At 37.9% G+C, this 14,762-nt stretch overlaps 1 protein-coding gene across 1 annotated transcript in view; it reads left to right on the forward strand.

Moving 5' to 3' along the window:
• Positions 1 to 14,762, forward strand: part of LOC122790600 — a 358,557-nt gene that overhangs the window by 209,355 nt on the left and 134,440 nt on the right. The gene's annotated exons all lie outside the window — the stretch shown is intronic.

Here is a 14,762-nt window from a genome sequence, read left to right on the forward strand (position 1 = left end):
AGTCACTTATTTTATCAGATGTCGAGGATGAATGCAGTAATCGCAGACTGGCTCTCACACTTGTAGGCTGAGTGTGAGAGAGGCAGACTGAGTCTGAGGCCTACAGGACAGGCATGAGAGAAGCAGACTGAGTTTAATGCCTGTAGAATGAGTGGTGTGGAAGGAGTAGCCTGAGAACAGCATGTCTGAGATTTGTAGGGTGAACCTTAGGCTACAATCTGAGATGAATGTTAGAGCCGCCATCTTTTTGTGAAGCTTGTTGCATAAGCATAGGACTTGCAGACTGATAAACTGTCAATTAGTGTAAAAGACTAAGGCTATGAGCTATTAACTGGCTGCTCCCTGTAGTTCAACGTTTAATTCCCTCAGCCTTTATTTGCCTGTCATGTGACTCTAAGCATTTTTTTTTTAAACAGATGGTGCTCTGAGGTAATTGGAAAAATTGGACTAGGCTCCTCAGTGGTTTTTCGAGATGCAGGTCTAGTAACTCCCTAAGAAACTATGAGTGCGAGCCCTGTAGGATGAGCATTAGGTTTGCTGGATGAGTTTGAGACCTGCAGGATGGGCATTAGGCTTGCAAGATGAGTGTGAGAGTGGAAAGCAGAATATAAGCCTTGTAAAATGAACTTTTGCCATGCAGGATGAGTGTGAGAGCAGTAGGCTGAGTGTCAGGATGTAGAATAAGCAGTATGCTTGTAAGATGAATGTGAGAGAGTAGGCTGAGTTCATGCCTATAGGGTCAGCATTAGGCTTGCAGAATGAGTGCAAGTGAATCAGTCTGAGGGAAGGTCTATGACAAAGATTTGAGACTTTCAGGAAAGCGTGCCTTATTCCGAAGGATTCTACGCATGTACAATCTAACATAAAGGACTGGATTCTAGACAGTTCATGAAAAGTATTGCTGCATTCTTCTAGATTTCTGAAGGTGCATCAGACTGTGATACAATTTGTACAAACGGTATTTTCTAATGTAATTATACTTTAAGAGCAGAATTAACTAAGTAGTGCAATTTGCAGAGTTTAGAAACTGAAGGTATTAAGCATTTCTGATAACCACTCAACAACCTCCAGTTATCATGTTCCAGCAGTATACCACAATGTTAAAGACTGAAGTGTGTTCACAAGGTAAACTTTAGGACTGCATCAGGGACTGCAGAATGGACTTGGTCTGGAAAATGTAATCAAATATATGTGACTAAACTTCAGAGAATGCATGACTGAGAATAGAGTGGAAAGTGGATACAGTCAGTTTCACTGAAGAAACAAAGTAGTGTTGGCCAAAAGTTACTGTTGGAGAGGAGATATTGGTAGCAAAGGGGTGCAGTTTGTAAAACCTTTCCAAAAGGCCTTTATCCTTGAATTGTTTTAGCTACATATTTTCTCCTCCATCAGAGATGAGCTTCAGTGTCTCATGGAACAGGATATTGCTTGTGTTGCCTCTGTTCAACCTGTTTTGATAATCACCAGAAATAAATAGTGAAAGGCCATGTACAATACAGACTAATTGAAATCTTAAATGAAAATAAGGTGTTTCAGCATATCCATAGGTTTTGTGCCAATTAATTGTCCCATATTCATTCCTGACAACAGACAGAAGCCAGGCAAGAGTGCAGGGAAAAGTGATAATACAATTTGCCCTCATCCTGGAAGACAGAAATCTGCTTATTGTTTTATATACTATCTACATTTTATTGCAAGGCTCTGATGGCAGAAAAAAAGATAAGTTGTCAATGTCCTGATTGTGTAGCTATTTTTTCAGGTGTTCCTCCTAGACCCATTCTCTTAATCTACCACCCATGTCCTTGTTGAAAACAGAAGGTCAGTTGTTTCATTTAAATTGTAACACAGTCCTAAGGATCCCCAAGAGCCTTCTTAGTCAGTGGGCACTGGTAATATGGTGGCACTAGAAGAACCCCAGCCAAAGGACTGATATCTATTATAGGTTCATAGGTTGGTACTAGGCTATCGGCCCTAGGGCCTATACAAGCCTAGCCATAACAATTCTATGGCTATTTCTTTCCACAGTTTTTACTTCCTGGACCCCTGTCTAGCAGGGCGACTGATGTGATCCCCGGGGTGAATTTCCTATCTCCCATCCAATCATCAAGGTTCCTTTTGAATTAAATTACCTAACTCTGACTACACCCCCAAGGATGCCATCATATCAGATGACCATTGCATGTCACATTGGACTGAATGCTCTACTGATGTATCAGAAGGCGATGAAATCTCTCTGCCACTGAAAAGATGTCTCTTGATTAAAAATGGTGAGGACATGTTAATTCTGCTAATTATCGATAAACACGAGCGTGTATTAGAGAATAGGGGAAACCCATACTTAACAGCCTCAGGTCGAATGCCAGGCAAACATCTGAAATCTGAACAGTGGAAACTTCAAGCCATGTATACATCCTCTCCACCTACCTATCCTAGGCTTAGGACTATTGACATAGTTTTTTTGAGTTTTCTTTAAACATGGAAACCTGAGCACAGCAGATCATCAACTTCATAGGAACACCCCCCAAAAGGAGTAGGGACTTCCTGCCCATACTGGAAAGAGAAGGATCAAATTCTTACCCTTCTGAGGTGGATGACGATGATCTTGACTACAGGTCACAAGTATCCATACCCCTGGGCTATGATACAAATAGTGAGGAGTCTTTAGCTCCTGATTCCTCACTAGATGACCTCACCCTTGGTGACATCCTGTCACTGATGAAAAGTGATTCAAATGGCAGTTTGATGCACAGAAAAGAGCTTTGGATCAGTTAGGCTATGGTTCCCCCAATCTGGTAACATTGTCAGTGGTGCAACGTTCTTACTGAATGCTTTTCTGTCCAGTACTCAGGATCCTGATTCTCAATCACCAACCTAAGGATACTAGATAGATTTTACAGGGTACAAGTGCCAATACTCCTTTCTGTACAAAAATATGGTGGCAGATCCTGATACCTTTCCCCTGGAGACTACTAGAGGAACAAAACTACGTCAAGGAAAGAACAGCCTAACCAATGACAAGGAAAGTAGGCTCTTGGATCAGTATAGCAAACAGCTATATACCTCTTGTAGACTGTCTTTTAGAACAGTAAATTGCCAAGCACACATTTTGAAATCCAAATAGCATATCTTAAAGTAGTTCTTGGGCACTTGCAATTCAGAAAAGGTATACTGTAGGGCACTTTCCTTCAGCAGGTCCTGGCTGCCATCAAAGTGAGCAACAGCATTAAATTATTAACTGCACATATCCTGCTGAGTACTGAGGGCGTCACAGTGGCACAGCGGATAGTGTTATCACCTCAAAGCAAGAGGTTAGCAAATTCGATTCTCAGCAGGGGTGCCTTCTGTGTGGATTCTACATGTCCTTCCTTTCTCCATGTGGGTTTCCGACAGGTGCTTTGATCTCCTCTCACATTCCAAAGGTGTGCAATAAGTGGATTGGACACTCTAATTTGGCCATAGGTGTGAGTGTGCACCCAAGTTTGTGGTATGGAAGAACAGCCGCAACAGGACTATTTACCCGGTGATGTAAACCTGGGCTCTGGATGAGTATCACTGTTGAAGTGACACCCCAACCTCATGTGCAAAAATGGGAAAAGGGACAGTGGACTGATGGATGGATCCTGCTGATGCAATGTCTAGAGCAGCTTCCACTGGGACTTTACTTAGAAGACCCTCCTAACTGTACACAAGCCCTTGAAGAGGAAATTAAGGTGAAACTAATAAATGCTCCATTAGAAAGAGAACTCCTTTTTTGAAAACTTTTTTTAGAAAACTGGAAGAAAAAGGGAAAGTAAGGGACACATGTTCCACATTATGCTTTCTAAATACAGCAGGAATTTTCCTACCAAGTAAAGACTCTTTTATTGGAAACAAGGAAGGCGTAGACAACCCAGGAGGAGCAGACCATTCCAAAAGAGAAAATTGCAGGAAGAGCAGGAGAAGCAAGAAGAGAAGCAAAACTTCAACCATCCCAAAGACCAGATGTGACTACTTCAAGCCCCCTTTTATGGTCCTTTATCCTACAGTTCAAACCACCTTCCCTGTTCCTTTATACTCCAGCTCTAAGAACTCAATTAGACACTGAGAAGGAAGATTAGCTGAAGGTCTGGAGGAGTAAAGGGTGATTATTTCAGACACTTGCATATTTGAGTTCATTGCAAAGAGGTACTGCCTCTAATTCAAGTCCATACCTCTAGGCAGAAGAATCCCAAGGGTTCCAAGTAAACAAGAATATGTCATACTACAAATTGTACAGTTAGTGTTAGAACATTGGCCACAACAGTGATGCATGGGGACCAAGATATTAAAAGTTTCCATCCAAGATTATTCCTGATTTCAACAAAAGATGGCCCATGAAGAGCCATTATGGATTTGTCCAAACTAAACAAATTTCTGTCCATTTGCAAGTTCAAGTTGCTAACCTTTCACACTCTTTTTCCCTTGCTAAGTCCCATGGGTGTAAAAGATGTTTGTCTGAAGATTCCTTTTCTCAAAGCACACAGGGGCTTTCACAAATTCATAGCAGGAGATGGCCAATTCCAGCTCACCTCCTTGCCCTTTAACTGAGCTACTTCCCAAAGGATTTTCACGTAGTATTTGGCTTCAGTGATAGCTTACTGCAGAATAATGGAAATACATATTTCCTCATATCTGGGCAACTTTCATCTACAAAGAAGAAGAAGAAAAAGCCATTTCATTTGCACAGGATTTCCTACAGAAGCCAGGCTACACACTGAACCTACAAAAATCAAACTATTTCCCATCAGAAAAACCTTCTTGGGAGCACTGCTAGACACCAATCTTTACAGAGTTTCTTCCACTGGAAGAAGTTCTCTCTCTCACTTCCTTCAATTTAAAAAATGGTAGCAAAGACTAACTGGACAGATAGACAAGTCCTCAGTATATTACGGCACTTGTCGCCACTGATGCATATGAGGAAAATCCAGTGGTATTTTAGGAATCTTTTGGACTAGCATCATTGGTCTTTGGAACGTCTTCTCCCAGCTTTGCCTTGTCTAAAAAAGATGAACTGATGGGTGTCCTCTCTTAGACAGATCAAGAGCATGACTTCTTCAGAAACATACACAGTCAGACCCTAATAACGGATGATTTGGACCTGGCATGGGGGGGCACACTCACATAATCTCAATGTCTTAAAGTGCAGGGCACATGGCCCAAGAGACTTTTAAACTTGAAGGAAATGTTGGCGGTACAATATACCATCCAAGTCCTAATAGCCATGTGGGTCCCAGGTATCCTGCAGATAGTAAAACACAACACAGTGGTCATGTGGTACATCTATAATCAAGGGGGCACACACTGTTTTGTGCAGGGTGGCATTGAAAACCTGGGGGATGACAATAAACAAGGACTTGATACTAGTAGCTACCTACATCCCCACAAAAGACATCTTGTTAGTGGATCAGCTATGCAGAACCTCATCATACCCCTCATGAGTGGGCTCTTCACAACAGTTTTTCTCCTCACTGGTGTGGAAGTGAGGACTTCCAAAGACTGACTTCTTTACTTCCACCCAGAACAACTACCTCAGAAATGTCTGTTCCCACAACCTCATCAGAATGCTTAGGCAGTGGATCCTTTAGCCAGCAGCAGAGGCAAATTCCTTTATTCATTCTAACACTTGCCCCAATGTCAAGCGTGATCTAGAACATTATTGAGGAGAAATCAAAAATGATGCCTTTTGCACCATATTAGCCCAGATATTAGTTCTCCCATCTGATGTAGCTGACCAGGGAGACAACCATTGTTTTGCCCGAGCAGATGGACTGAATAACTAAGGCAGGTATTATAAGCCATCCAAAGCTATCTATGCTGAACGTGGAGCCTAGACGATGTAACCTCACTACTCTTTGGACACCTGTTTTCTGAAGGGGAGTTACAGTGAGGAAGGTCTGAAAACCAGGCACTTGAAATCATGTCTGGTTAAGTGGAAAAGATTCTCCTGTGGTGCCAAAGGAAGGGTCTAAAACCCAGAGATGTGGATGTCCCAGTGATCTTTTAATATATATATATGTCAGAATTGTTTTCTTCAGGCTTAACTTGTACGTCCATCAAGTCTACCACTATAGCAACTTGCTCACCACTTCATTCTTCTCTTACTTCAAGGAGAACTGTGAATCATTTCCTCTAGTCTACACCTCAGACCATAAAAAAGAGCAATTTAACACATTGGGGCTAGAATTTTATGTTGCATGGACCGAATCTACCCCTCACCCCATTTGAGTGAGTAGGTTTAGCTCACATGAAGCATCTCTCATGAAAATGTGATCCCTGATGGCAGTAACTCACCAGGAGGCTCTAATTTTTGACCCCTTTCTAGTCTTCCACGCAGGCAGGGTTATTATGAATGTTAGTCCCTTCTTCACAGCCAAGGTTGTGAGGGAGGTGCACTAAACCAGACTATAAAATTCACAGTTTTTTTTATCCTGAGTCCAAAACAAAGTGAAAGAATTCTGTGCTTCATAGATGTTCATAGGCAGCTAGGATATTGCTTTAACAGAACAAAGGCATTTAGGAGGACTGAGCAGCTCTTCATAGTTTCTGAAGAAACCAAAAAGATGCCACCTATTTCCAAACAGACCAGTTCCAAATAGATTTGCCATTTTATCATTTTTTTCTGAAACAAGTCCCATGGCACTCGGTTAACATGAGATTAAAATTTCTTGTGTATGTTATCACAGAATGAATCTTAGGGTCTTTCAAGATGTCTTGTCAGTAACAAACTTCTGTTTTAATTTAGTGTGATATTTTCTCTCTCAGGAAAAAAAATGTATTTTTCAAATACAGTTGAATAAATTCCATAGTATTTGTACAATAGCATCTTAAATAACTATGTACACTATTTACATCAGCCTGACACTATAACAGAGCACAATATATACAATTACTTTATAGGTATAGCAATCCAGTTATCAGAGTGTATCTGTTCAGTTATTGTAAAGTGTCAATCAATGATAAGACTTTTTTCTATGGATTGTTAATAAATGGCTTAGGATGAATCCTGAATTCTTTAATTTTAATTTCCAACAATGCTGTGGTCTTTAGTAGGCTGTAGAAGTCTTCCAAAGTCGGTATTGTGTTTGTATTCCATCTTCTTGTTGTACATTTCCTATCAATCAGATTATCACTCATACCTTGACAATCCAGAACATCTGAGCTCCATAAATTGAATTGTCATATGGAGGATATATGTAATAGGAATAAGCAATACTTATATTATTTTGAACAGATATAGTACTATTGTTGATTAGATAGAATTCTAATATAATTAACTGTCTACTTATTGTATAAGTAATTAATATTTACTGATGTGCAGAGCTGTAGTAACTACAGAGGGATTAAATTAATCAGTCACAGCATGAAGTTATGGGAAAGAGTAGTGGAAGCTATGTTAAGAAGGGACGTGATGATTAGTGATCAGCGGTATGGTTTCATGCCAGGAAAGAGCACTACAGATGCGATTTTTGCTCTGAGAGTGTTGATGTAGAAGTACAGAGAAGGTCAGAAGGAGTTGCATTGTGTCTTTGTGGACTTAGAGAAAGCATATGACAGAGTGCCTAGAGAGGAGTTGTGGTACTGTATGAGGAATTCGGGAGTGTCGGAGAAGTATGTAAGAGTGGTACAGGATATGTACGAGGGTAGTGTGACAGCGGTCAGGTCTTGCGGTGGGAGTGACAGATGTGTTTAAGATGGAGGTGGGATTACATCAAGTATCAGCTCTGAGCCCTTTCTTATTTGCAATGGTGATTGACAGGTTGACAGACGAGGTCAGACAGAAGTCTTCATGGACTATGATGTTTGCAGATGACATTGTGATCTGTAGTGAGAGTAGGGAACAGGTGGAGGAGACCCTGGAGAGGTGGAGATATGCTCTAGAGAGAAGAGGAATGAAGGTCAGCAGGACTAAGACAGACTATATGTGTGTGAATGAGAGGGAGGGTAGAGGAATGGTGAGGATGCAGGGAGTAGATGTGGTGAAGATGGATGAGTTTAAATACTTGGGATCAACAGTTCAGAGTAATGTTGAGTGTGGAAGAGAGGTGAAGAAGAGAGTACAAGCAGGATGGAGTGGGTGGAGAAGAGTGTCAGGAGTGATTTGTGACAGACGAGTACCAGTAAGAGTGAAAGGGAAGGCCTACAAGAGGGTAGTAAGACCAGCTATGTTATATGGGTTGGAGACAGTGGGATTGACAAAAAGGCAGGAGTCAGAGCTGGATGTGGCAGAGTTAAAGATGTTAAGATTTGCACTGGGTGTGACGAGGGTGGACAGGATTAGGAATAAGTATATTAGAGGGACAGCCCAGGTTGGAAGGTTTGGAAACAAAGCCAGAGAGGCAAGATTATGTTGGTTTGGACATGTGCTGAGGAGGGATGCAGAGTATATTGGAAAAAAAGATGCTAAGGATGAAGCTGCCAGGTAACAGGAAAAGAGGAAGGCCTAAGATAAGGTTTATGGATGTGGTGATTGAAGACATGCAGGTTGTTGGTGTGAGAGTGCAAGATGCAGAGGACAGGAAGAAATGGAAACAGATTATCCACTGTGGCGACCCCTAATGGGAGCAGCCGAAAGAAGAAGAAGAAGATGAAAGATAAATGACAAGCAATTCAATCATAGTAGAGTAGGATGTATCATATATAAAACCTCAGTAAAAGATTATAGCACACAGTTATTTAACATATTCACCCTTATTGATGAAGTCTTTCAAAACATATTACTTAATGTAAATAGATGGTAATAATATTTATACTTAATGTTTATAATCCAATCTATTTTACTGGATATATCAGAAGTTATATTTCATTGTTTGCCCACATTTAAGTAATCACTTTGTTTGTTGCTAACTTACTTAAAGCATCAAGTTTGTTTTATGTGAACATTGATGAAAGTTAGTGCATTTTAATTATCACTTCATCCCTCTTCTCCCCATTTCCTACCCATAAGGATCTTCATATCTGTCATTTCTTATTATAAAATGAGTGAAATTATAGGTTAAAAACAACAAATTCACTTATTGTGATTAATAATTACATGTTCCCATTCCATATTCATAAATTGCCATTTTTGTGGCATATACTGAAAGTTTTTAGATTTAAATGGCAACATTCTATTTTGTATAATCAGCAAAGGTTAAACAGAGTGATTATTGTCAATTTAATACTATTTATTCAGAATGTGATTGTTACATTCTGTGACATTCCTAGTTCAGGCTTCTATTGTTTCCCTTGAACAACTTTGTCAATTTGATGTCATTTATAAAACATTAGTTACCTTGGTAACAGCTTAAGTATTATGTATGGTCAAGATGTGTTACAAAAGCGCAATTCAAGTTAAAGCATTTATATGACTTGTTATGCACATTTACTTATATGAGAAAATCATCATGCTTCCCCTTGATGTTCAATATAGTGTATGTCATTTATGACAAGTTAAAACAGTAGTGTTATACTCAAGCCCATATTATTAAACTGAGTGTCTATTGTCAATTTAATAGTCTTTGTTCAGAATATAATTGTTAAATTCTGTGACATTTCAAGTTCAGGCTACTATTGTTTCTCTTAAACAACTTTGTTAGTTTGATGTCATGTATAAAACATTAGTTATCCTGGTAACCGCTTAAGTATTATATATGGTCAAGATGGGTTACAAAAACTACAATTCAAGTTAAAGCAATAACATGACTTGTTATGCATATTTACTTATATAAGAAAATCATCATGCTTCCCCTTGATGTTCAATGTAGTAGTGTAAGTCATTTATGACAAGTTAAGACAGCAGTGTTATTATACACAAGCCCATGTTATTAAATCCTGTCTTTAATATCTAAATTCAACAGACTGCTTCATCTTATATGATGATTATATATATTATGTCTAGATGTACTAAAATCACACATTACATAACTAGTGTTTTTTTTGTTTGTTTTTTTTGGGGGGGGCTGTTGCTTAGTTATTTGAGAGACCACAAGCTGTAATGTTTATTTTTATTATTAGCTCCTTCCAAGCATGTTTATACGGTCCATAGACTTTAAATTATGAGACCCTTCTAGTTTCTTATTTGTAATAAGCATATTTCCATCCTTACATACACACATATCAGTACTTCAAGCACAGGCAATAATGCCCATCCAGTTTTGCCAGAATACTGTTCACTAATTCATGTGGTATATTTCCAAGCTGTTCTTATAATATCTAAACCAATATTTGTCCTGTTCCATTTTACCAGCCTGTTCCATGCAGTGGCCACTTTGCCAGTGACCCACTCAACACACCTTCCATTCCTGCAGATATTTCCACAAAGGAAATCCGATGACTTTCCAGCACTTCCCAGTGACCCCAAACACCCCTAGAATCAGCTATCCCCATATGCCCAACATGTCCAAGCAAGCTCACCTCCCAGACCACTGCAAAGGGTACTGCACAAGACCAAGTGCTCTTAATCTTTCACAAAAACTCAGACTTCCACTCTTATGTAAGTCTTTAATGTGTTTGGAGCAAAATACATTTTAAATATAAAATTGCGTGTATTATTATATTTTTTTTATCAAGAATCAACTTAATGAGCATAACGAAGTGTTGGGAGAACATCAATATGTGTAAACGTGGTTTAAAACAGCCCTTTTATTATATATATATATATATATATATATATATATATATATATATATATATTTTTTTTTTTTTTTTTTAAACCAAAAAGTCATTGCTGAGAATCATCTCAGAGGCTCCTCAGAGCTGTTAAACGTTATCGTCACTCTGTCTTCTTTACCATAGCAACCTTGGAGCATCTGTTTCTGTTAGTGTCTGTGTACTGCATACCAGAAGCTCGCGATGCACCTGAAGCAAAGCTTCACTTCACTACAACTTCAAGCCTAAATCCCTTCCCTTTCAGTGAGGCAGCAGCCAGGAAAAGAACAGAGAGCAAACAAATCAAAAAAAAAAAACCCTCCCAACAAGCCGCCGCAACAAGAGACAACACACTCCTCCAGCCCTCCCACCTCTCACTCAGCAGACGTACAAACAAACCATTCTCTGCCAAAATATCCCAAATCACAGTTCTATCCACCCCCTACCCTTGGATCCAGGCTAAAACACCAAATGTCTCTTCCTACTTCACAAACATCAGTAAACCTTGATCACAAGTCACAACCCACAGCTTCCCGGAGATGCAAACGGCAACATATAACAGCTGCCAGACACAGCTCCATCCACATACACCATGTCAGGCTTAATCAAATAGCACTCAGAGCTGTGATAGCTGCCATAATTGATATTAATTATGTTTAGACAGAATAATAATGACATTTGTACTAGCTGCCAGACACGGCTGCATCCACACACACCATATCAGGATTGATCAAACAGCACTCAAAGCTATGATACCTGCCATAATTGATATTAACTATATTTAGACAGAATAATGATGACATTTGTACTAAGAGCTTGCTACTATTATTTAACCAGGATATACATGACATTTCTAAATCATACTTTAACTGAAGAAGGCACTAGTCTCCATGACAGCATTTTTTTTCAAAACAGTCTACTGATACTGCTGTCATATATGATGTTAATTTGTTACATCTGAGTCTGAACTCTGATGAATGGTACCTTGTTGAATTAGTTAATTAATTACTTAAATTATTATAAGTAAAATCAATGAAAAATGAACAAGATAAGTATTTACTGATTTCAAGTAGGGGATTAGAAACGTCTATGTTTGTATTATATGTTGCTTTGTTTTGCTTATATATAATGTAAATAGTAACCCATCTTGACCTACCTTTTAGTTTGTGAAGAATTATTGGACTCTGAACATTCTGAATAAATCATTACTGTTTTTCAGTTGTTTAAGAAACCCTTCTTTTTTTAATATAAAAACAGATGACAAGTGATGTACCATATCAGTTGATACTTTGAGAGATGTAGTTGTAAGAGTTATTTTTTGGGACAGCTATCTTGGAATCAGTTTGTTGTTTCTTCTTTCTAGCATCAGTCCAAGGATTTGTTTCTTTTATTCTTTTAAGAGTAGGGGCCATCCATTCCATTTCTTCTGGGAGAGACACCATGTTGTTGTTTTTTTAAAGGTGCTCATCTCATTAGCAAAAAGTATTTTTATCTTGGCTGGAAAGGCCAGCTTTGCTTTGTTGTTTTGTTTCAACAGTTTTATTATTGGCCAGACTTTTTTCCTTTGTTCTAGTATTCTGGAAGAATAATCATTGTCAAACCTTATCAGGATTTGATTGTATTTTAAGGGCGATTTTCTCCAAGCAGATTTTAATATTAGTTCCTTGTCCAGAAATTAAAGACATTTTATAACTATGGATCTAGGTGGATTATTTGTTGAGTTAAAAGCAGGTTTCCTCAGTGCTCTATGCACCCTTTCAATTCCAAATAAAAGTCCTTCTTTCAAGTTTAAAAATACAGGAATCCAGGTTAAGAATGAAATAATGTCTTCACCTTCAGTGTTTTCAGGCAGACCCAACATCCTTATGTTATTTCTCCTTTCCCTGTTTTCTAAGTCATCTATTATGTTAAGCAGCCATGTATCTGTTTAAGTAGAAATTCTTTTGGAATTCTTCCTCCTAGTCTCCCTTCAATGTCATTTAGAGAAGTCTCTATATTTGTTATTTTTGTATGGTGTTACTGTAATAGTTCCTTAAGAGTATCAGTTTGTTTCTGAGAATTTAATTTGAGGTTGTCTAAGTCATTTTTAAAGCCATCCATCTTCAAAGATAGTTCCTGTAAGGTAGATGTCATCAATTGCGGTTCTTTTTTCAAAGCAGCATCTGGATGAGAATTCCTTGAGTTGTTCATATTCAGTGACTCAATATATCTCCAAGTTACATGACAGGAAAATGTTTGTATATCTCCACCAAAATTGATATTTATGTAGTTTAGTAGTTTATCTATAGATTTCTGACATTTTAAACTTGAAAAAAATAACATTTTCCTATATTATTATATTAGTTTATGGAGCTCTCAAAATTCACTGCTTTCAGTTGGGCATCTAGGCTCCACCCCACTCTTAGTGTGATATTTTGATACATGAGATTCAATCATCTTTCTCTTTTCCAAATACATACTTTTGTTGCCCATTAAAGTAAAAATATTCTCATACTTGGGTATGCTGCTGGTAAAGTCAATCTATGAAGGCTCAGCAAATATATTAGAGTGTATTAACCTCTCTCACTAACGTCTGGTAATTTCTGCTCACACAATTATTTATTTTATTTGACATTTGTTTTCTAGGAAAGTCTGGCTAGGCACATGACCTGTTTTCAGTGGAGGCTCTTGGAGAATAACCCCTTACAATTTAAAATTGAAGCAAGGTTATGCAATCTAATTCAAGCAATTAAACAAGTTGATGATGTACATATTTACAATCTGAAATATTTTATAAAAATTGAAAATAAACTATGGGATAAAATATAGTAAAAAAAATCTAAGAGAAGAGTAGCATTATAGTATGAGTAGTAAGAAGTATATGTAGAGAGAGACGTTAGTAGGAGAGATATTAAAGGAAAGGTAGGAGAGGAAAGTTATAGAAGAAAGACGTTATTGGACTATCCATGAAAGTCAGGAAAGAAATAACAATACCAGGAGGAGTCGAGGAAGATTACTTCAGCCAAGAGAGATGCATTTGCAGAGCTGTGAATGGCAGATAAAGTTTTTTAAGGAGCATTTCAACAAATAAATATATGAAACTGCTCTGATATTCATGGGATGTTATTCCAGTGCTTAAAAGTTTTTAAGTATAACAAATGTCTGACAGATTTACTGGATTTGTAAATTGAAAGAAGTTGGCTTTCAAAGGAAAGTACTTTGTGGTTGGGTAAATACTGATTTAAAATGGAGCTGATAGTTGGGATTGATGTTATTCAAGTGCTTAAGAGTTTTTGAGTATAACAAATGTCTGACAGATTTATTGGATTTGTAAATTGAAAGAAGTTGGCTTTCAAAGGAAAGTACTTTGTGGTTGGATAAATACTGATTTAAAATAGAGCCGATAGTTGGGACTGATGTTATTCCAGTGCTTGTTAAGAGTTTTTGAGTATAACAAATGTCTGACAGATTTATTGGATTTGTAAATTGAAAGACGTTGGCTTTCGGAGGAAAGTACTTTGTGGTTGGGTAAATACTGATTGAAAATGGAGCTGATAGTTGGAATAGATGATGGGTTATGTATCATTTTACTGGCCTGAAGTAGTTGAGTATAATGGGGATATTGTGGTTGTTCTAGCCAACTTAATGATTTGAGAGCATCACAGTGATGTGAAGTATAGTGTTGATTAGCTGCAAGTCTAACCACTGTTATAACACAGCTCTTGTTTAGATTTAAGAGTGGTCTGTAAGTTAATGAGGATGGGTGCAGCATAAAGTAGGGAAGGAAGAAGATATGCACTTGCCACAGTAACTCTTGTTTGTATGGTAAAATAATTTTCTGATCGACAGAGCATACTAAGTTGTTGTTTTGTTTTTTTTCTTTATGAATTTTGTATGCGTAAATCAGATTTTAGTTTTTGTCAATTGTTACCCCTAATAGCTTAGTATGGGAGATGAATTCTGTTATGGTGTTATTTAGAAATGTTATTTTGAAATTGTCTATGATGTGTGTTATGGATTCAGGGAGAAATGTTGTAATTTCGTTTTCTTAGGATATAGATGGAGTTGATTATTAATTAGCCAATTTTCAATGGCTTTAACAGCATTTTGTGTGATGGGTTGAAGGTGAAGACTTGTTT

This window comes from Protopterus annectens, chromosome 16.part0 (genome assembly GCF_019279795.1).
Source record: "Protopterus annectens isolate FY-2018-M chromosome 16.part0, PAN1.0, whole genome shotgun sequence".
Lineage (NCBI taxonomy): Eukaryota > Metazoa > Chordata > Ceratodontiformes > Protopteridae > Protopterus > Protopterus annectens.